At 50.6% G+C, this 22,638-nt stretch overlaps 1 protein-coding gene and 1 long non-coding RNA gene across 2 annotated transcripts in view; one reads left to right on the forward strand and one right to left on the reverse strand.

Annotated features, from left to right (window-relative positions):
• LOC137428885 (uncharacterized) overlaps positions 1-22,638 on the reverse strand; it is an 87,940-nt gene that overhangs the window by 40,381 nt on the left and 24,921 nt on the right. The window lies entirely within an intron of this gene.
• Positions 20,631-21,323, forward strand: LOC137429281 (uncharacterized). The gene is made up of 2 exons (XR_010984865.2): positions 20,631-20,842; positions 21,183-21,323. It is a non-coding gene; the product is annotated as an uncharacterized LOC137429281 (long non-coding RNA).

Here is a 22,638-nt window from a genome sequence, read left to right on the forward strand (position 1 = left end):
ATTATGCAGTCCGATGAAGTTGTGTCCTTTGAATGGGAGCTGGAGCCGTGTTGGATTGGGGCTTGTGGCTCGCCATTGTCTGTCTGCCTGTAAAAGGTGGGCAGAGGGCAGATGGAGTAATGATGCTCTAGCCTCCTGCTTGGCAGAAGGTAATTGTGGTCATTGCTGGTTTCACCAGTTGCAGGAGAAGTACATGGGGAAGAGGGAGAAGTTATTTATTGGGTTTGTTGATCTGGAGAAAGCAGTCGATAGGGTTCCACGCAAAGTATTGACATGGGCAATGAGGAAGTTAGGAGTGGAGGAATGGTTGATCAGAGCAGTGATGGCAATGTACAAACGAGCGCGCACAGCTGTGAGGGTAAGGACGGGAACAGTGGTGAGTTTGAGGTGAAGGTGGGAGTGCATCAGGGGTCGGTACTAGGTCCACTGCTGTTTGTGGCCGTGATGGAGGTGCTGGCTCAGAACGTAAAGGAGGGCTTACCGTGGGAGTTGTTGTGTGCGGATGATCTGGTGTTAATTGAAGAGTAATGGAAATGAATGTAGAAGGAAGTAGAGGACGGGGAAGACCGAGAAAGACTTGGCTAAAGATGGTGGAAGAAGAAAATAGGGCAAGATGGAGAAGATTGTCATGGGGGCCGCAAAGCTAACCCCCGCCCTCGCAGGGAAAATGGCCTTAAAATGCATGTTGTTGCGTTGTTGTTCGCCCCTGTCTGTCTGTCCGATTTGTGTTCATGAAGTCCATGTAGCGAGCTCATGGGCCAAAATTGAGCTCTCGAGAGCTGAGGTGATTTTGAACCTGAGGATGCATCTCTCGAGGGACCCCTGGCTGGTCTGAGGTGTGAAATATGGTGATGTTATCTTGTGGACAATTTGTGAATGGCTAGACAGACGCACCTGGTAGGGGAAAAGGGTTTAAAGAGCTGATGGTAAAGGCAGGAAATAAAGAGAAATGGTTATGGACTGTTGTTTTTGAAGTGATAAGGGTGGTTAGGTTGCACTGGGGAAAAGTGCACCAATGGATGGAAAGTGGATTTGGTTTAACAGAATTGTGCTGGGTTTCTACATGCAGGTAGATCCCGAACAAAGAGGTGACTGGGTAGTGGTGAAGATCGGATCACAGCTCTGCAGACCAGGTGAGCAGAGCTCCACCAGGTATTTTGGCATCACATCAATTAAATTATTGCTCATAAGGGGAGTGTATAGGGCAATTTCCCCTAGGAAAATGTGTAAAGAAATGTGTTACTTTACATGGTTGACTCTAGGTTCTAGAACCTAGGCCAAAATGCACAGGAGGGTGGAGTTGATGATTGCAGATGGAGAGTAGCTCGAGAACTTGGAGACAATTTCGTAATTTTCAGATAATTTTCCAGTGAGTTATACTGGTGTGAAATTTACTTATCCAGGTATTGATAGGATAAGAGAGAGGTTATCAAAGGAACCAGTGTTGATGTATTTTGATATTTAACTACCAGCTGCTAATGATGTGAATTGTGATATGGGTCAATGTAAAAAAAATTCTTACACAGGTGAGATGAGATGAGTGAGATGAGTGAATAATATTAGATGCAGGCAAATACATATATAGGAAAATTGTGCTTCAGATTTAATTTGCAGGAATGAGATGTTTCTGGGATGGAAGCAATACAGGATCATGTTTACAAATATTTGTTTACAAAAAATGATGTTTGCAATATAGGAAGACAACAAAGCAGGATGGAGAAAATGTGGTGAGTTTCTCCATTGACTGATTATAATTGGGGGGATAATGGTTGGCAAATCATGTATCATTAGATGCGGGAAAGATGATTAAAGGGAGTTATTTTTGGAAATTGGTGAAAGTAAATATGGCATTTGAATTTCCAGACACGACGCAGGAAATGTGACTATGAATGGCTAACCATCTGAGAGATGAGGCTCGAAATATCATCAGATAACTAAATGCCAAGTGGATGGGGGGGGGGGGGGGGGGCTAGGAAATTGATCTGTGTGTGTCAGTAAAACTTGCAATACAGGTACAGGTGAACAGACCATGGTGGGCCGAGAGCGGGAAGAAGATAAACGAGACATCCCCATGTGGAAATTGCTGTCCCCAACCATAATCATGCGTCCGCAAAGGGGAAAGTCCGGGTTTGCCACCCCCCCCCCCTATTCCTGCGCAGTCCTAGGTGACCCGAGCTCGCAGGATCGGCATCAGTGGCTACGTTTGCATAGCGTTGAGTTGTGATCCCCAAAAATGCGCGTCCCGTTAGAATGCACGGTCCGGAAGAAAGAAGAGTACGCGTTCCGTTAGGGTGCGCGGTCCGGGGGAAAAAGAAGAAGAATACGCTGTTACGGTTTGTGACCTTTTTCCTCTTCCTTCCCCCACACCCCCCTGTGAGTTAGACCAAGTGGTTTGGTCCATGGGTATAAAGCCTATGATTGGCTGTGGGACAGGGGGAGTGTGCCCCCCCGCACATTAGAAGTGTGTCCCCCCCCCCCCCCCGCACAGATGATCAGAAAAAAAAAACCCTCGCCAATTGATTAAGAAAATATTTTGTGATAATCTTTTATTGATTTTAATTATACAATTAATCAATCAATTATTGTACACCTCTCCCTCCCAATGCAGTCTCTATGAGCTGCAATGCGTTATTGCCGGGCGCCGGATTCGCCCCGGCAATGCCGCGCTGTAGGATATTTAATTATTTGGCATGGGGGCGGTAGACTCTGTATGTATCTGTACTTGTGATGTTTTATTTGTAGATGCACCAGGTCGATTGCATTAAAGCCTCGTTACTTCTGAGGTCTTTGTTGCTCCATTTCATATTACGTGTGTGTGTGTGTGTGTGTGTGTGTGTGTGTGTGTGTGTGTGTGTGTGTGTGTGTGTGTGTGTGTGTGTGTGTGTGTGTGTGTGTGTGTGTGTGTGTGTGTGTTAGGGTGGCCCTTATTTTTGAAAGTTTGAAATATTAAGCTCTCACCCTCGACAACCGGTCCATTTGCCCTATAAACAAACCAGTCCAAATGTCAGCTACATTCATAAATATTTAGAGGTAGTCCAGCACCCTTGAACATTCCCCCTGTGGGCCATGTGATTGAAGTCACGTAACACTAAAAACACATATCACAGAAATAAATAAAAACCGTTTGATAAAACATGCTTGCGAATAATTATCACATCCATGGACAAGAAATATAAAATATAAAAAAAATAAAATATATATAAAATCGTGATTCCTGAAGGTACCTGGACTACCTCTAAATATAAACAGACTTGTATGAAATTTTGACTGCAGTTTCCATCCCAAATGGATCACATTTAGGTCATGAGCACATTCAAATTAACATTTTAAAATTTTCACCCCGTTTAAGGGCCACCCTAGTGTGTGTGTGTGTGTGTGTGTGTGTGTGTGTGTGTGTGTGTGTGTGTGTGTGTGTGTGTGTGTGTGTGTGTGCGCACGTGAACCACTCCCCCCGGTGCAGTGTGCATGATGGGTGAGGGATGGGGGTGGGGAGGGAGAGGATTTGAGCTCTTGAAGTCATATTTTACCTGAGATGTAATTATACATTTCAAACTGTATTTCCCATGTGCACTCACATGCATTCACATTTTATCAGAAGTAAATAAATTGTGTAAATTACATCATTTGTGGATCTGATAAATTTCCAGTAACCATTTTGTAAAACTGAATGCGCAGCATCGAAAGGAAGATGTCCAAATGTCACACACGTCCATGCCCGTGGGATTCCCACGGGTGACCCCACTCGTCTATATAATATTCTCTGGAGGTGATTCTGTCTGAGTCTGTCCGTGGGTGTGTCCTCCTCCGTTGAGGGAGTAGGTCCCCCCATTCTGGAAGGGGCTTCAAAAACAAATCACCACCATTTTCTTTCCTCGCACAGCTCTGAGGCTTCTTTTGTTAGGCCCATGGTGTCTTGCTCTCTCTCTCTCTCACGGCTTTATCTCGACTCGAATTCGATATCTCATTTCATTTTTCACAGTCGCAAACATGGTTTTAGACTCGGTTTCAAAAAACGGGAAGAAAATTCGATGAAAGTTACCGTTTATAGAACGAAATGCATTTTCAAAGGCCTGTAACATAAAGTTCATTGAGAGTCCCTCACGGCTTTATCTCGACTCTCATTCACCATCACAGTCGCTAGGATGGTTCAAGTCTCAGTTTCAGCTGAAGTTGTTCCAACAGCCGTTTTTGAATGTGTTGTTCAATGTGTTTGAATTAACAAATATTATGTGGGCACCGGAAAGGAGAGAGGGGAAGGAGAGGAAGGAACGTTCCCAGGACTTTGTTATTTATATTATTACTTAGTAAAAGTACAGTGACTGAATACTGAAGTTCGGGACGAAACCGTAGACTAATTATATATTTACATATTCCTGGGGTGTATAAAGTTTGTTTAAAGCGAGTCAACTCTTCTCCAACCATGGAATTAAACAATACAGTACTTCAAAAATGTCCATAATAACGTAAACTAATTATGGAATACAATATTTATTAATAACGTTTGGTTTTCATCTATTTTTACTTTGTAAAGCGAAACGTATTCAATACATTAAAGTGGAAAATGAAGAAGAGTCATGGGGACCATCGGCCTGTGATGTGCATTTTAAGACTGAATCAACACGTCTTCAATCATAAATTACTTTTTGAAGAAACAAAGGTACATTTTGATTACAACTCAAGCAAAGGAAACCAGGTAATGCCTGTTTCGTTCAGAGAGATTATACACTGCCCAAAGAAGATGCGTTTCATAGCTATAGGAAATAAAATCGTGATATCTTTAATAAAAATTTTTTTTTGTTTTCGCACTAGTTTTCAAGGCTGAATCAATCGTGTCCACATCCAGGATTAATAATAAAGAAACTCAATTTCACATGTGCATGGACATGTAATTCACAGATGTGAAATAAATAAATAAACAGACGGGAAATTGCCGGAGGTTATTTTTTTCGTTCTTATTTTATAAGCTATGTGCACGTACACTTTAAAGAAGTTTATTTGAAATCTTTAATTTTAAAAATGTCATTTTGTATGCTGTAACCAAAAGAGTAACTTTGGTAATTGCCAGACAGAAAGGTGTAAGGTATTGTTCTCAAACACCGCCCAAAATATTTTTCCCAGGGACGTTTCCATTTGAGCTGTATTCTTTATATTGTGGCGGACACAAAAGCCCACTGGCGTGGTGACATCATTCCACGCACCAAGTGGGCGGTGGCCACGCCCGAGGGGTAGGCGTGGCCTCATGCGGATACACCGGGCGACCAGCCCGGAGGAGTTCAGTGTTACAGTGTAGTCTTACAATAAAGACGTTTATATGTTACCGCTTGTCCGCTTCCTCCTTGCTCACAAGCAGCGCGCGTAACGCCGCGCTTTACTGGTGACCCTCGACGTTGGATCTGCCGTAGCGATCCTTCCGAACACGACGCCATTGCAATGGCCAACGACAAGTCAATGGCGATTAAACTTCCCGAATTTTGGGAGGCCCAGGCCGAGGTCTGGTTCGTTCAAGCCGAAGCCCAATTTCAGCTTCGGCGCCTCACCAACGACGACCTGCGCTACTGCCATGTCGTCGCCTCCCTCGGGCCCGGCACGGCCGCTCGAGTTGTGTCCGTCCTTCGCCACCCACCGGACGGCCACAAGTACGAGGCACTCAAGCGGCTACTCCTAGCCACGTTCAGCCTCACGGACGACGCACGGGCCGACCGCCTCCTGGATCTCCCCGAGCTCGGTGAGACGTGCCCGTCGGTCCGAATGGACCATATGCTGTCACTGTTGGGCGACGAAGCCCCCGGTTCGCTATTCCGGGCGCTTTTCCGTCGCCAACTTCCAGCGCAGGTTCGCCTCGCGTTGGCCGGGACCGGGCTAACGGAACCCCGAGCATTGGCGGCCGAGGCGGACAAGTACTTCGCCGCTTCGGACACGCGGGCGAGCGTTGGCGTGGCCGTCACGGCCTTCGACGCTGTTGTTCCACAGCATCATCTTCTACAGCACGCTGAGTTTCAGCAGCATGCTGATACGCACCTCGTGAACGCCGCCACGCCCCGCCCACCGCCGCGGCGAAAACCGCCACCGCGGGGAAACCCGTCGACTCCACCGGCCTGGCGGAGCCAGCCGCGCTCCTCCAGCTCCACCACCTGGTGCTGGTTCCACGCCAAGTTCGGCCACGAAGCTCGGCGGTGTCATCCGCCGTGCTCCTTCAACGGGTCGGGAAACGCCCGGGCCGGCGCTCAATTGTGGCGATGAGCGCCGGCCGTTCGAGCAGCCTGCTGTTCATAACGGACACCTTCTCCGGGCGCCGTTACCTGTGCGACACGGGAGCACAGGTGAGTGTCATTCCCGCCGGCACGTCAGACAAGCACGCCGCGGGTGGGGGCCCCGCACTGCTTGCCGCGAACGGGACGCCCATCCGTACGTACGGAAAACGCTGCCTCTCTCTGCGGTTGGAGGGCAGGTTTTCCGATGGACGTTCGTCACCGCCGACGTGCCCATGGCACTGCTTGGCGCGGACTTCCTGTGCGCTAATGGGCTCCTGGTCGACGTCAAGCGCAGACGGCTTGTCCAGGCCGAGACGTTCAGCTCTCTCGCATGTGCGTTGCCCAGCTCAACGAGCGGCTTGCCAAGCGGCTTGCCGAACGATTCGGTTCCGGCCACGTTGGTCTGTACGCTTCCGGCAGCGGACGCATTCACCCGCCTCCTCGCCGGCTTCCCGGCCCTCACGCGGCCCACCTTCTCGGCGGGGGCCGTCAAGCACGGGGTGGCCCATCACATCCCCACCGTCGGGCCACGGTCTACGCCCGGGCACGCCGCCTCGAGCCGACGAAGCTGGCGGTGGCAAAAGCGGGGTTCGCTACCCTGGAGCGACTCGGCATCGTTCGGCGCTCAGAGAGCGCTTGGGCGTCGCCGCTGCACATCGTGCCGAAGCCCGGCGGGGGATGGCGACCGTGCGGGGACTATCGCCGTCTCAATGACGCCACGACTCCCGACCGCTACCCCGTCCCCCACATTCAGGACTTTTCCACCCGTTTGGCGGGCAGGTCCTTCTTCTCGAAGGTGGACCTCATACGCGGCTACCATCAGGTCCCCGTCAGGCCGGAGGACGTCCCGAAGACGGCGGTCATCACGCCATTCGGACTCTTCGAGTTCCTGCGCATGCCCTTCGGTCTGAAGAATGCGGCTCAGGCGTTCCAGCGACTGATGGACAGCGTCCTGCGCGACTTGGATTTTGTCTACGTCTACCTGGACGATATCCTCGTCGCCAGCGCGTCCCGCGAAGAGCACCTACGCCACCTCCGCACGCTCTTCGAACGCCTGGGCCAGCATGGCCTGATTGTGAACCCCGCAAAGTGCCGGTTCGGCGCCGCCACAATCGATTTTCTGGGGCACCGTGTCACCAGGCACGGAGCCGTCCCCCTGCCGGCCAAGGTGGAGGCGGTGAAGGGGTTTCCGCGCCCCCGCACGATCAGAGGGCTGCAGGAGTTCCTGGGCATGGTGAACTTTTACCATCGGTTCCTGCCCCGTATCGCCCAGCTCCTGCGCCCCCTGCACGAAGCTCTCCGAGGTAAGCCGGGCAAAGGCGACGTTACCTGGACAGAGCAGATGGACACGGCGTTCATGGGCGCGAAGCTCGCCTTGGCTAACGCCACCATGCTCGCGCACCCGGCGCCCGATGCACCGATCACCCTCACCACCGATGCCTCGGACTACGCGGTGGGCGCGGTGCACGAGCAATGGGTGCGTGGAGCTTGGCAACCGCTGGCGTTCTTTAGCCGGCAGCTTCGCCCGCCCGAACGCCGTTACAGTACCTACGACCGCGAGTTGCTCGGACTTCACTTGGCGGTCAGGCACTTACGCCATCTGCTCGAGGGCCGGGCGTTCACTGCCTTCGTCGACCACAAGCCGCTGATCTTCGCGATGGGCAAGGTCACCGAGCCGTGGTCGGCCCGGCAGCAGCGTCACCTCTCGGCCGTGTCCGAGTACACGACGGACATCCAGCACGTCGCGGGGAAGGACAACCCGGTGGCGGATTGCCTTTCCCGGGCCGTCGCCCACGCAGTCCACCTCGGCATCGACTATGCCCGGATGGCAGCGGACCAGGCCGCTGACCCCGACGTCCAGGCCTTGCGGACCGCCGTCACGGGCCTCCGCGTCACCGAGGTGCCGTTCGACGGCGCGGGCGCGGCCCTCTTGTGCGACGTCTCCCTCGGGCGTCCTCGCCCCATTGTGCCCGCGGGCTGGCAGCACCAGGTGTTTGACGCCATCCACGGCCTGTCCCACCCGGGCGCGAGGGCCTCCCAAAGGCTGATCGCCGACAAGTTCGTCTGGCATGGCCTCCGGAAGGCCGTCCGCGGCTGGGCCAGGACATGCCTCGCGTGCCAGCGCGCCAAGGTGCACCGGCACACCCAGGCCCCGTTGGCCCCGTTCACGGTGCCGGAACGCCGGTTTGACCACGTCCACGTGGACCTGGTGGGACCTCTGCCCCCCTCGCGGGGTTTCACCCACGTCCTCACCATGGTGGACCGCACCACCCGGTGGCCGGAGGCCGTGCCCTTGGCGTCGACAACGGCGGCCGATGTCGCGCAGGCTTTCATCGCCACCTGGGTCGCCCGGTTCGGCGCCCCCTCAGACATCTCATCCGACCGCGGCCCCCAGTTCACCTCGGAGCTCTGGGGGGCGGTTGCGCAGGGGCTCGGGGTCCGGCTGCACCGAACCACGGCCTACCACCCCCAGACTAACGGCCTGTGTGAGCGATTTCACCGCTCATTGAAGGCCGCGCTCCGGGCCACCCTCCGCGACGGCGGCTGGGTCGACAGGCTCCCCTGGGTCCTGCTGGGCCTCCGGACGGCGCCCAAGGAGGACCTGCGCGCATCCGCGGCGGAGTTGGTCTTCGGGCAACCGCTGCGGGTGCCGGGCGAGTTCCTCCCCGACTCCACGGCACCATGGTCCGCGGCACAGCAGCGCTCCGCTCTGCAAGAGACCGCCCAGAGGTTCGCCCCGGTGCCAACGGCATGCCACGGGCACCAACCGACGCACGTCGCCCCGGAGCTTCGCACGGCGGAGTACGTCTTCGTCCGCCACGATGCCCATCGGACACCACTGCGGCCCCCGTAAGACGGGCCTTTCCGCATGCTGGAGACCGGGGCGAAGCACTTCACCCTGGACATCGGCGGTACTCCTGACCGCGTTTCGGTAGACCGCCTCAAGCCGGCCCACCTCGATGTGGACCATCCACCGCCAGTGGCCCGACCCCCACGTCGGGGCCGCCCTCCTGCGGGCGGACCCCCGGCACCGCCCAGCCCCGCCGCCACGGCGCCCCCCGGTCCTGCACCCATCCCAGGGGCAGCCAGGGGCATCCCACCTGGTATCCCTGCACCCCGGACGCCGCCGATCGCCAGGGGGCGCTTCGGCCGGGTCATTCGTCTGCCCCACAAACTGGCCCTCCAGGTGCGCGGGAATTCTGGGGGGGCGTGTGTGGCAGACACAAAAGCCCACTGGCGTGGTGACATCATTCCACGCACCAAGTGGGCGGTGGCCACGCCCAAGGGGTAGGCGTGGCCTCATGCGGATACACCGGGCGACCAGCCCGGAGGAGTTCAGTGTTACAGTGTAGTCTTACAATAAAGACGTTTATATGTTACCGCTTGTCCGCTTCCTCCTTGCTCACAAGCAGCGCGCGTAACGCCGCGCTTTAATATAGTCGGAATGTTTCATTCTTTAGACGTAGTCACAATGAAAAGTTACAATGACGTACTCTGCACATGGGGAGAGGGGCGGAGCATCGTTTGTGTCACCACTTAATCGTGGTAACAATTACGCGTTGTATTTGTAACTGCTATTTCCAAAATGAATAAAAGAATGAGGGAACAGAACGAGACCGCCAATGAACATCAACACAGACTTGCACGGGATGTTGAATAACAAAAACATTGGAAGGTAATGTGTGCTCAGTAAACATATACAAGAGCAGCTGTAATGAATCCGGATGAAGTATCGGATAATATTGTTGAAGATCATCATGACGGGCCGATTCCGATGACGTCACCATGCGTGTACTGTTCTCCGAAACATTTCACAAATGAATGAACAGCACAAGGGGGCGGATTTACATTGTGTTGCTCCAAAAGGAAAGTTAAATTACCTCGAATAGTTTCTGTACCTGCTCGATTGGAACAACTGCCGGAGTGAGTGGTGGAGAGGAGTAAAGGGAAGCAAGGAGTTGGAAAGGAGTGAGGGGAGAGGAGTAAAGTGAAGAGAGGAGTGTGGAGGAGTTGGAAGGGAGTGAGGAGAGAGGAGTAAAGGAAAGAGGGGAGTGAGGAGGAGTTGGAAAGGAGTGAGGGGAGAGGAGTAAAGGGAAGTCAAGGGAGTGAGGAGGACTTGGAAAAAAGTGAGGGGAGAGGAGTAAAGGGAAGAGAGGAGTGGGGAGGAGTTGCAAAGGAGTGTCAGCAGAGGTTAGGGAGCACGAGCAGATTTACACCATGATAATATCATGCTCTGTCTGATCCTTTTAATGACCTGATCTAACATGTTATAATATCATGCACGGGGTTTTTTTGTTTTTTTTTGTATACTGAATCGAGGCTCATGAAAGAGTTAACATTTATTTCACAAACAAATCAACCAGACAAACAAAATATACAAAAAGAGGGAGCGGTAGACAAGATGGGGAGAGAAGGGGAAGCACACAACCACAACATTTGAGAGCAGGGAGAAGTGTGGGAGGGAGAGGGCTTGGGGGCAGGAGGCGTGGGAAGGGGCGGGGGGGGGGGGGGAGGTATAAAACACAAGGGGACCGAAATTAGGGGGGTAGAAAAGATCAAGGTTTTGGATGGGGGAGGATAAGAGATGGTGGTGAACAGCTGTTTTAAAGACCTGGAGGGTGGAGTGGAATTGAAGAGAGTGAGGGAGTTTGTTCCAGAGGCGGGAGAAAAGAGGAATGAAGGAGTGAAGGTGAGCAGAAAGTCTTGATTTTGGCAGTTTAACCATAACAGGGTTGCAGGCAGATCTTGTGCGACCTGTAGGAATATTTGGGGGACAGAGCCCAGAGAGGGCTGGGGGGGCAAGGCCAGAGAGGAGTCGGTAGATGACGGAAAGACCACCAACCTGCCTGCGGTGAGTGAGTGAAAGGCCCTTGGAGTTAGCTTCATCGCGGGAGATTCCAATGATTCTGAACGCTTTGGTTTCAACAGCGTGAAGACGGGCTAGGTGTGAGGCATGAGCACCAGACCAGAGGGGAGAGCAGTATTCCATAGAGCTGCGGATGAAAGCCTTGTATGTGGTGAGGAGCTCAGGTGTGCCAAGGAAGGACTTCGCACGACGGAGGATGCCCAGTCGGCGACTGGCTTTGGAGGCCAGATTTGAAATGTGGTTTTCCCAGGAAAGATCATGGCAAATAGTGAGACCCAAAAGCTTGAGTGACAGAACTTCTTGGAGAGGATTTTTCAGAAAGTGGATGGGAGGGTTTTCCATTCGGTCTTTTCGGAGAGACATCGTAAGAGTGTGAGATTTATCAGGATTGAAAGACATGTTCCATTTGTTTGCCCAGTCTGTGATTTTGTCCAGGTCTGCAGAGAGTGAGGAGGCTGCAGACTGCCGAACTGAGGGATGAGGAATGGAGCGACAGAGAGTAGAGTCGTCAGCAAAGGGATAGAGAGGATTTTCAAGAGATAACCTGATCTAACATGTTATAATATTGTTAGGGTTTTGAGAACCCTGCACTTGTAAATTGTTGGAAATATACCCCTTTGTAAATAATTCTTTTTGTAAATCCCTCCATTCATTGTAAAGGTCAGAGGTCGTCCCCTAGTTAGTCCACATTGCAACACGTAGCGAATCATAGGCCCTCTTCGTAGTTCTTTCATTATTATGTGTTCCAGGTAAGGCTGTGTTTCCAATAGTTGACTCTACGTTGCATCAATCAAATAAGATAGGACCCCTTCAACTTCCCCAATCGTCTCTTTAAAGTGCCAGTAAGGCGGCGTTCGCCGCCGTTGCATTGGGCTGTTTCGTTGGCATCACACCGCCAAAACTCCATTACGCACGAGACCAAGAACGGAGAAGGGGGGTGGAGCCGCCGGATCACGGGCATGGCACCAACTCATCATCAAAGGTGGAGTCAGAGAGCCCTTACCAACCAACCAGCGCCGAGGTGAGCCAACCGGTAGGCGTGCCCTCGTAGCCCGCGGCTTGATTTCGGGGAGGGCAATAAAAGGAGGTGTGAGGAACTGCTTATGGAGATGAGTGAGGGAGCATGAACCGAGATGCATGAGAGAGTTGGAGAGAGACGTGTAAGGAGGCTGATGACCGAAGAGGAAGAACCAGCGCTGACGACCGGGTTTTCGCCGCTGAACCTAACTCTGGAACGAGGGCGTGCACGCGAGACACCAACGGCGTGCTGCGATCCCCGGGCCTCCCTGCCCGCCAGCTCTGTGGACCGTCTGCCCCTCTCATTCTGCCACCCATTCCTGCCTGAATTTCCCATTTGTGTACGTGTTTGTGCTGTTTGTATTGTCCTGGGTTTAAGTAAGACTGTTTAAGGATTTGCGCTGTCTTCTTCTTCTTCTTCTGTATATTGCTTTCGTTCCTTCTCTTTCTTTGGTTTTGTATAGTTAATTCATAAATACCTGTTCCGCCTTATTCTTTTGGTTTCATTCTCGTCCGATTGCTTTAGTGATTTCCCAATTGAGTACCTGTGGCGCAATTTCGGCAGACCCGCTTATAATCGGGTTTAGTCCTTTGTTAACGGCCTGCGTCGCAGCTCACTTCGCTCGGCACAATCCATCTATTATGCTGCAGCCCGGGCAGGAGTATTTCCTCGCGTACCGTAAGGCGCTGGTACTTAGGTCATAGGAAGAATTGGCCTACTACCTTATTCAGCGCTGACCGGGTGTGACGTCATACCCCCAGGACCGGTCAGACGGCCAGCTTAACAAGACAAGGGGATTAACCCCTCCCCACCCCCCCCCCCCTTGCTAACGGGAGTGCCGTCCCCCGGATCCGTAACAATTGGTAGTCAGGAGTTGGGATCTGGAACCTGGGACTAAATTCGGTTAGACCACATGTTGGACACCAATTGTGCTATTGGCCGTAGCAATTGGTGTCGGGGAGTGGGATGTGAGGCCCGAACCAAATTTTTAAGAACATCGGAAAAAAATTGGTCGAAATTACGAGCGGCCGAAATTTTATTTAATATTCCAAATTAAAGTCGTGCCATGGATAGTCAAGGCGATCGGATGCCGGTAGGGGAGTTAGAAGAGGAGTTAGAGGCAACCCAGGACCCCAGGGAGGAATTGGGAGAGAGGACGAGAGCGACGAGGATGTGGTAAAAGGGGTGTCAGGCGCACGAGATGGCGGCGCCTCGCACGAGGTTGGAGGCGCACAAGATGGCGCCTCACACGTGGCGGCGAGAGCCGCGCCCTTTGTACCAACGGCGGTAGACATGCAATTATTTATGGCTGAAAAGGAAGCCTTTATGGTCAAGACGTATGAACAAATGGGAAATGGACTGGGAAGCCAAATTGGAGTAATAACGGACGAAATGAGGGCCGATAGAGAGGGAAGGGAAAACAGAATGGGTGACCGAATAAAAAAAAATGGGGGAGAACATTGACCGCGAGTTGGGCGAGCAGGTCCCAGGGGTACGCGACGAGGTAACGCGGCTTGAGAAGCGCGGGAAAAGCGAGGTGGAGCAAAGCGCAGGTAACTGGACCGGGGTAGAAATCGCGACCCGGGGTATGGGGAAGCCGGCTGAGGTAGAGAACATTTTAATAAAGCCAGCGGTCGTCGAGGAGAAAGAAATTAACAAATTGGTTATACAGACTTGGCATTTAATATGGAATATTTTTTTTGTGGGGGTGAACTTACTTTTCAAGATGTCTTAGAACCAAAAGTTCATTGGAATTATGTTGAAATTATTCTAGATTTTGTGAATGTGACCTTTAAAAGAAACAAAAACCACATTTGACATTTCAAAACAAATAAATTGATCCTTGAAAGTGATGTAAACTGATATCGAACTAAATTCATGGACAGTACTGTGTTAAACTTCTGTGCGTTTTCCAGAAGCATCTCTTTATTTTGCACATTAGCCAAAAAAATTTTTAACAAAAACAAAAGTTAAATTACGACTGGGATTACCGACAGTAAAATTACAGTTCAGTACTTCGGGTAACCCGCACGAGCATTCAGGAGAGCACGTACACGTTGAGGCATGCTGTTCACGAGATTTGCCAAGGTTTGGACATGAATCGCTTGCCATGCAGTGACAATAGCCTGCTGCAATTCACGCACAGAGGCAGGCTGCTGGTCCAAGTGGTCGATTTGACGCGTTAATTCTGCCCAGAAGTTCTCTATCGGATTCATATCCGGGGACATGGCAGGCCACTCCATATGCTCTACACCACGGTCAGCAAGAAAGTGTTGGATCATGCGAGCACGATGAGGCCATGCATTGTCATCTTGGAAGACAAAGTTTCCTCGAAAGGCTGCACGAGCAAATGGAAGCAATGTTTCTTCCAGAATGGCCCTGTACTTGAACTGGTTCAGGTTTCCATTCAGAACAACCAGGTCAGTTTTGCCCCCTGCATGAAAAGCAGCCCAAACGGTCACCCCACCACCTCCAGCTTGGACTCTTGGCACTATACAATCTTTGTTGTAGGCTTCATGCACTTGTCTGCGCACTCGGACGCGGCCATCTTGACGATAGACCAGAAATCTAGACTCGTCACTGACGGTCACATGATTCCAGTGTCCTGGCTGCCATTGACGGTGCTCTCTGGCCCACTGCAATCGGCGCTGGCTGTGTTGTCTGGTCAGGCGTGGCTTTCTCAGGGGACGCCTGGCACGATAGCTTGTTTGAACCAGTCGTTGGTTGACTCACCTTCTGGATACAGGCACATTTGTCAGTTGCTGCCACTCAGCCCTAAGCCGATTAGCTGACTTGGTACGGCCATTGCGGACTAACCGGTGCAGCTGGCGATCATCTCTCCTTGTGGTTCTGCGTGGACGTCATGGCCTCGGTATTGGAGTAGGGACACCCCTCTGAGCATTTCGTTTCAGGATCTTTGACACCTGACCTTGAGTGATGCCATACTGCCGAGCAATAGCACGCTCTTTCATGCTGTAATTTCGTAAAGCCACCACTCCATGACAAACAGCATTGTCGAGTTGACGGACCATCTCCAGACGAAGCGGCAATAACTTTTGGAGACGTGCAGCAGTTGTTTTCCACTAATACAGAACGCAACAACCCTTGTATACCCGACTGTGAAGCCAATCGTCAAATGCACCTGTCCGTACATTTTGCCACGCCACCTGTGATATAATCCTGTTGTTGACTTCTTGCTGCGAAAGACAATCAGTGACATGGTTCTTTCAACAAAGACATCACCGAAGGGTAAAAGAAACTCACCAGATTGATATACTGAGTTCAGAAAGTAAACCCAAGTCAAGAAAAAAAAAATTCCATATTAAATGCCAAGTCTGTAGTTGAAATTGGGATTGAAGAGACGGCAGAGATAGGAATGGAATCGGAGGAGATGGATAATGTACAAAATCTAAGCTCACACCTTGATGCCGTGCTTAACCCCAATAAAGGTTTGCAGGTGTTGGAGCAGGGAGGACGAAGAACCCCCAAGGTGAGACGGGCTGTGTATGGTGCGAAAAGATTTTTCGGAAAAGTGTTTGGCACGTGATTGGGGTCGACATGGCACCCGGGCGTTTGTGGGAGGTCAGTGGTGCGCGTGTAAGAAAAAGTGTGCATTGGAGAGTGAGTGTGTGACAGAGTATGGGAGTGATACCGGGTGCGAGAGCGAATGCACGTCGGAGGGTATGTGTGAAACAGAGTGTACGGAGTGTGACACGGAGAGTGAGTTGGTGGTGGAGCGGGTGTGAGAATGCATGCTTGGAATGGTTGAGAGTGTGCGAGAACGCACACCTGAGTTGGTTGTGGCGCATGTGCGGGAGGGCACATCGGAGCACGTGAGTGGGTGGATGCAAGAGTGCACCCCCCATGAGTGGTACGGAGTACGTACCGGGAGAGTGTGCGCAAGAAGGTGCGCGAGAGGTGTGGTGTGTAACAGGGAGTACAGTGGTGGAATGGACGGAGTGTGTGGAATGCATGAGAGGCGCTGAGCCGCCGGGGTTGGTAAATGTAAAAAGGAACGGGTGGTGTGAGCATGTCCAGGGAGCATTGACGTTAAACGGGATAGCGGTTAGACCGACGTTTAACCGACGCGAGCTCTCGGTCCGTGCCGGGCTGTGGGCATTGCGGGAGCCGGCGGGGATCGGTGCAACGTCGCTTCTGTTCGGAGCGTCGTGCACGATCTGGGCCGCGCCTCGCCCCGCACGGTCGAGTCAGGGCCTTGCCGGGCAAGGCGACCGGTCCGGTTCGAGGGCAGGTAGGAGGGATCAGAATGGCGCCCCCTTGTGGTGGCGGCGTTCCACCCAGGCAAGGTTGGCCCATCGCGCTTGGGAGCGAAAAGGCCCTGCGTAGGGATGGTGCTTTAAACCTCGGCCCAACCAAACCTCCTCCCCTGAACCGAATGCCGGACGGACCCAACCACGGAAGACAAACCCCTCGCATTCATCGCTCGGCTTTGCGAAGCCGAGCCTTGAAAATCTAATGACGCACCGAGGCTCGAAGTTTAATGGACGATGGTAGGGATAGTGAAATTGATTGGCAAATTGGATTGGTAAATTTGATTGGCGAAGATGGTTGGCAGTAAAGATTGGCAAGTTTTGATTGGCAAGAATTGGATGGGCGAAATTGAAAGTGGGAGATGCCCGAGGTGGAGGGATGGCAAATCCACCATCCCTCACATCCATCCGGGCACATGAGCAATAGTTATGGGGTTTTGGCAGTGTAAGCTCGCCGAGGGCGGGTTAGGATAAATGGATTAGGGACCTAGAGAAATGGCAATCGGTAACTGTAGGGTTAAGTAGCGACATTGTACAAGTAGTGGGGGATGTAGAATAGATTAGGTGGATTATAACGACGAGGGAGCGCAATAGTATAAGAGGCGACTGGGAAGCACGAGTTTCAGAAGGGGGGTAGTCAGCTCAGATGATGCAGTGTGTTTGTGGTGTGGTTTATTGAATGAGGAATTGGTATGAGAGTCTTGCTGGTGAGCATATTGAAATGAGGAATTGAGAGGCAATGCTCGGGAAAGATGTGTGTGTGAGCGTGGGAAAATCTGAGTGCCTGAGGCAATGGCTTGGAGAATTGAAAGTGTATTGGGCAGCGTATTGTGAAAAGTGTGAGGTGATTGTGCATTGTATTGAGCGAATGGTCCTGGAGGAAGGAGGGCGCAGGGAGCACCAGGTGTGTGTGAGCACAGGTGTGTAGGTGAGGCACAGGTGTGTGGAGAATGGTTGGATGAAATGAATGATATGGAGTAAATGGAGTATGGAATGGATGGTGTGGAGTGAGTAGCGTGGAATATGTAGAGTGGAGTGGTTGGTGCGAAGGGAGTGGATGGGGAGGATGGACCCCTATCACGAATACCCGGGGAGGGTAGTTTAAGAGTAGGTAGAGGGTGGAGGCAAATTGTGGTGGATATTGGCATCTGTGGTGCGTGTGGCAGAATGGTCTTTGGGTGGGTGCATTAGTGAAGTGGAAATGGCTGGGCGTGTGGCCTGTTAGTGTGTGTGTGGTTAAATGGGCACTCCGCCACTGCAAGGATGTCGGCCAGGTGAGGCCGCAGTTGGGCTCTGGGAGCCGGTAGAGTTGTGAATGGGGCCCGAGGATCCGGAGGACGGACCCGGGTAGCCCAGTGCCAGAGAGGGCACCGAGTGGGGAGAGCGCCAGAGGGCCTTCCCCCAGTAGATAGGTTAGGGTAAGGAGCAGGTAAGCTTGGAGGCAACTGCAGTGGCGGAGGTGTGCAGGTGAGCGGACCTGCTGGGAGTGCCACACGACCCAGTCCTGAAATTGTGCAAAGGCACAGGGAGTTGAATCGGGGGAGTGAGACCCCAAATTGGTGAGCACCACAGTTTGGTCAATGGGAGTTTGGTTCTTAAAACCACAAAGTGTAAGACGGCCAATGGTTTGGCAGGGAAAGACCCCGGGTAGAGTAAAAGTGTTAAAGTCATTTAGAGGATAGTTAGGATTGAAATCTCCTCGCACCATCTACATCCACTCACCTGAGGTGACGACAGGACTCCACACCACACCATGGTTTGGTTATTTTTGTTGCAAATGTTTTGGAGTGTAAGATGCATCATGACGTGGGGGTGACATTGTGCTGGTATTCCATCTCTTCCTCCTTAAGAGGGATTGATGATGAATTGGGTGATGGCAAATTTGGATAGACATTGGGATTGTAATGAATTTGGTATTAGGGGAGATATGGGGAAGACGAGAAAGTAGTGACGGAATTTGTAAATGTGTAGAGTTGTGTAAATATGGGGTAAGGGGCAAGGGTAGATTAGGTGACAGGGGGGGTGATGTACGATAGGGATGAGCTTTCTCCGCTCGCTCTCCATGCGCACCTCACCTCTGCATTGCCTTGTGTTGATGTGTACCCTTGCGCCCTTACCCATTGCTGACTCTGCTTTGTCTTCCTCCCCACCCATGGACCGTGCTCTCTTGGCACTGAGGGGAAGTGTGCGGGAGCCACATCTGTGTGCCCGAGCCGCCGCTGCCGGCTGCCTGGACCGATGCACCACTTCATGGACCGCACGACTTGCGGCCTAGCACCACCTTATGGACCGCACAACTTGCGGCCTAGCACCACCTAATGGACCCCACGTGTTGGGGCCTGGCCCCTCTGCTGGGACCGGCCATGATGGCCAGGGAAGAGTTGGCTTGCGGACCACGGTGAGGTGGCCCCTTTTGCCCTACAGGTGGACCACCCATAGTTGGGCCCTGTGGGCCATAAATAAAAATGGACGCGTTTTGTGCCTTTTTATTATTGCAAATAGGCAGCAAGCCACCAAGAAGGACAATACAACATCTGGAAGAAACATCGGCCAGCAGAGGGAGCAGACGAAAGAAGACCGTGCAACAGTTTTTTTTTTTTATTGAAATGTATGACTGTGCACTGGATGGTGCTTGATGGTGCTTGCTATGGTGTTTTTGGTGCTTGCATGCTCGGGGATGCATTGCAATATCAATTCTGCATCCCCGGGCATGTGAAGGTGGTGTATCGGTGCAGTGCATGCTTTTCCTCTCTCACACAGGGTTCTTTTTGTTTCCCAAAAATGACAGGTCCTGGGTTTGCCATGTAAATACAAATAGTGGCTTGTAAATAATGCTCCCCACCGTAAATGTGTAGTTTGAGAATAATTCCGCAATTCGGTTATTCTGTGGGTGTGAATCTGTTAGGCAGGATGCAACGTGGCAGGGGGACATACTTAATTGTGTTTAAAATTGTCGCACTCAGGGTAAGGTTAATAGTAGAGGGTAGAGTCCCTGTATAAAGAGAGTTGCGCCATGCGCTGACCCGAGATTTCTGGTCACGTGATTTGGTGGCGCCATTTTGTGTCTAACTTCACCGTGCGTGAACGTCAGCTTGGTACGGGAATGTTGTTTATTGCCAAACAAAATGACTGGTTGTTCTGCTTTTGGTTGTTCAAACCAATCTGGGAAATATAAGATGTATAGATTTCCAAGTGATAAAGTCAGAAGACGAATTTGGGAAGCGAAAGTCAGACGAAAGAGCTGGAAAGCGATCGACTCCTCGAGACTCTGCCAGGTAGGCCCACGCCGCTTGATGATCGATGTTCAAAAGCAATTCTATCTGCTCGGTTTTTTTTTGGTTGTCTGTCCGTTGAAAACCCTTTTAAAGGGAAGTGATTTGTGTTTGTTTATAATCTTCAAGGAGCTGACCAAAAATGCATTTCCGTGGGAAGAACCCTGCTCAATTTTTTTCGGGTAGTCCTAGCGGACCGCATATTGTCATTGATTGATGAAATGTCCCGGTACAGTGACATTGCCTGGTCTGCGGTTGGGTAGTCTGCGGGCAATGTCACTGTACTTTTTCAGAGGGAATTAATTTTGATTTTATAGGGGTGGGAAACCCATGGTCCGTTTTGTTTTCAGTTGTCTGTCCGTCCATTCAAAACTTATTCCAAGGCAAGTTATTTTTTTGGTTTAAAATCTTTAGCCTAATCGGCAATCATAAAAGCAATTTTAGGGGGGGCCTGCTCAATTTTTTTGCGGGTTGTGCAGCCATCCATACGTCCAAAATTTGACGAGTTATTGTTTGCTTTGTACAGTGCTCATGCGTCTTGTGGCATATTTGCTCAAATATTTCCCACCCCGGGATTTATGGCCAAATTGTAGTGATAGAAGATTTTGCACATTGGACAATCCCTATATATTTAACCTGGTGACAGCTATCGTTCCCAAAACATACAATATTTCTAGGTGATTAATGCAGTAAAACAGGTGTATTTGTGTACCACATTTAAAACTGGCTCAACTTTCAAAAGCTGTTATCCCTGTTTGATATCAATATACATGTGGTCGATAGAGCTAGCGATTTGTCTGGCCATCTTCCGGAAGATTGTCCATGTGATTTTCTGTTGTGGAAGTACTAGTACATGACAGCTCATTAAAATTAAACTGTGTTGTGTTAGAATAAAAATTTCAATAAATAAATACATCAAGGACACATTGTATGATTGCAGGAACATTTCGATGTGAATCAGTTTGAGAGGGGGCGAGCTGATGACAAAAAGAGGTTGAAGTGCTCTGCAGTTCCAACAATATTTAGCTACAGGAAACCCATGAAGCTGCGCAACTCCCCCAAGAAGCGTGGACCGTCCAGAACTGAGAGACTACATCTACCAAACTTGTCCGACCACACCTACTCCACTCATGAACGTATTGACTCCTCAAATGAATCTCAATGTAAGCATTGTTTTATTTATTACAAAATCATGGCAGGACATGTTCAATAAATGACATATTTTAAACGATTACAAAATGACAGGCATGTGCTTGTCTATATTTGTATAGCTCTTTGAACTATAATTGTACGTTCAGATTATGATGACTATCTTCCTGTTGCCATTTTCTTTTTACATTATTCTAAATATTTTGCAAAATTAAATTGTAAAAAAATTGTGTTATATTTAACGTTAAGTATAAAATTATCTTTCCCGATTACAACATTTATCTACAGAATACTGAGCAATTGTACATTCCAATTTTCCAGTTGGCCATTAATTGTATATGTGCTCTTTTGTAGCTGAGAGTGAACCTATGGACACTGATACACAAGAGGGCCAAGATACTAGTGATTCTATTGAAGAACGGCTGCTGAGATTGGAGGAGAAAAATAAAAAACCCACACTCCTTTCTAAAAGTTATTAAAATTCAGAGAACGACAGCATTGGTTTGTCTTACTTATAATGTTAGCTCTTATATGCAGTGTTGGCTTGTAATATGCATTGCCATACCACTTTTAATATCACCACATAGCTCTTTTTCACGGCAATAGCTGAGTTTTTGACAAAACAAATATCACCTGTATGTAATAATAAGACTAAATATGTGTAGTAAAATTTTTTTTAGCAGGTTTAGAATATATCACCCCATATTATACGTTCCATATATAGCGAATGTACATGTATATCTAATCCGAAATTTTTTTTTAGCAGGTTTAGAATATATCACCCCATATTATACGTCCCATATATAGCGAATGTACATGTATATCTAATCCGACACACTTAGACACAAAATGGCGTCCAAATTTGAGTTGACACAACTCTCTATATACAGGGACTCTAGTATAGGGGTATTACACCTGAGTGTCACATTAAGTTGAAGTTTTTTCGGCCTGGCATGTGCCTGGAGGAATGAGGGTGCTGTGTTAGGGTTTTGAGAACCCTGCACTTGTAAATTGTTGTAAATATATCCCTTTGTAAATAATTCTTTTTGTAAATACCTCCATTCATTGTAAAGGTCAGAGGTCGTCCCCTAGTTAGTCGACATTGCAACACGTAGCGAATCATAGGCCCTCTTCGTCGATATTTCATTATTATGTGTTCCAGGTAAGGCTGTGTTTCCAATAGTTGACTCTACGTTGCATCAATCAAATAAGATAGGCCCCCTTCAACTTCCCCAATCGTCTCTTTAAAGTGCCAGTAAGGCGGCGTTCACCGCCGTTGCATTGGGCTGTTTCGTTGGCATCACACCGCCAAAATTCAAGAACGCAGGAGGCCAAGAACGGAGAAGGGGGGAGGAGCCGCCGGATCATGGGCGTGGCACCAACTCGTCATCAAAGGTGGAGTCAGAGAGTCCTTACCAACCAACCAGCGCCAAGGTGAGCCAACCGGTAGGCGTGCCCTCGTAGCCTGCGGCTCGATTTCGGGGAGGGCAATAAAAGGAGGTGTGAGGGACTGCTTACGGAGATGAGTGAGGGAGCACGAACCGAGATGCATGAGAGAGTTGGAGAGAGACGCGTAAGGAGGCTGATGACCGAGGAGGAAGAACCAGCGCTGACGACCGGGTTTTCGCCGCTGAACCCGATTCTGGAGCGAGGGCGTGCACGTGAGACACCAACAGCGTGCCGCGATCCCCGGGCCTCCCTGCCCGCCAGCTCTGTGGACCGTCTGCCCCTCTCATTCTGCCAGCCATTCCTGCCTGAAATTCCCATTTGTGTACGTGAGTTTGTGCTGTTTGTATTGTCCTGGGTACAA

Source organism: Myxine glutinosa, chromosome 6 (assembly GCF_964187855.1).
Source record: "Myxine glutinosa chromosome 6, kmMyxGlut1.1, whole genome shotgun sequence".
NCBI lineage: Eukaryota > Metazoa > Chordata > Myxini > Myxiniformes > Myxinidae > Myxine > Myxine glutinosa.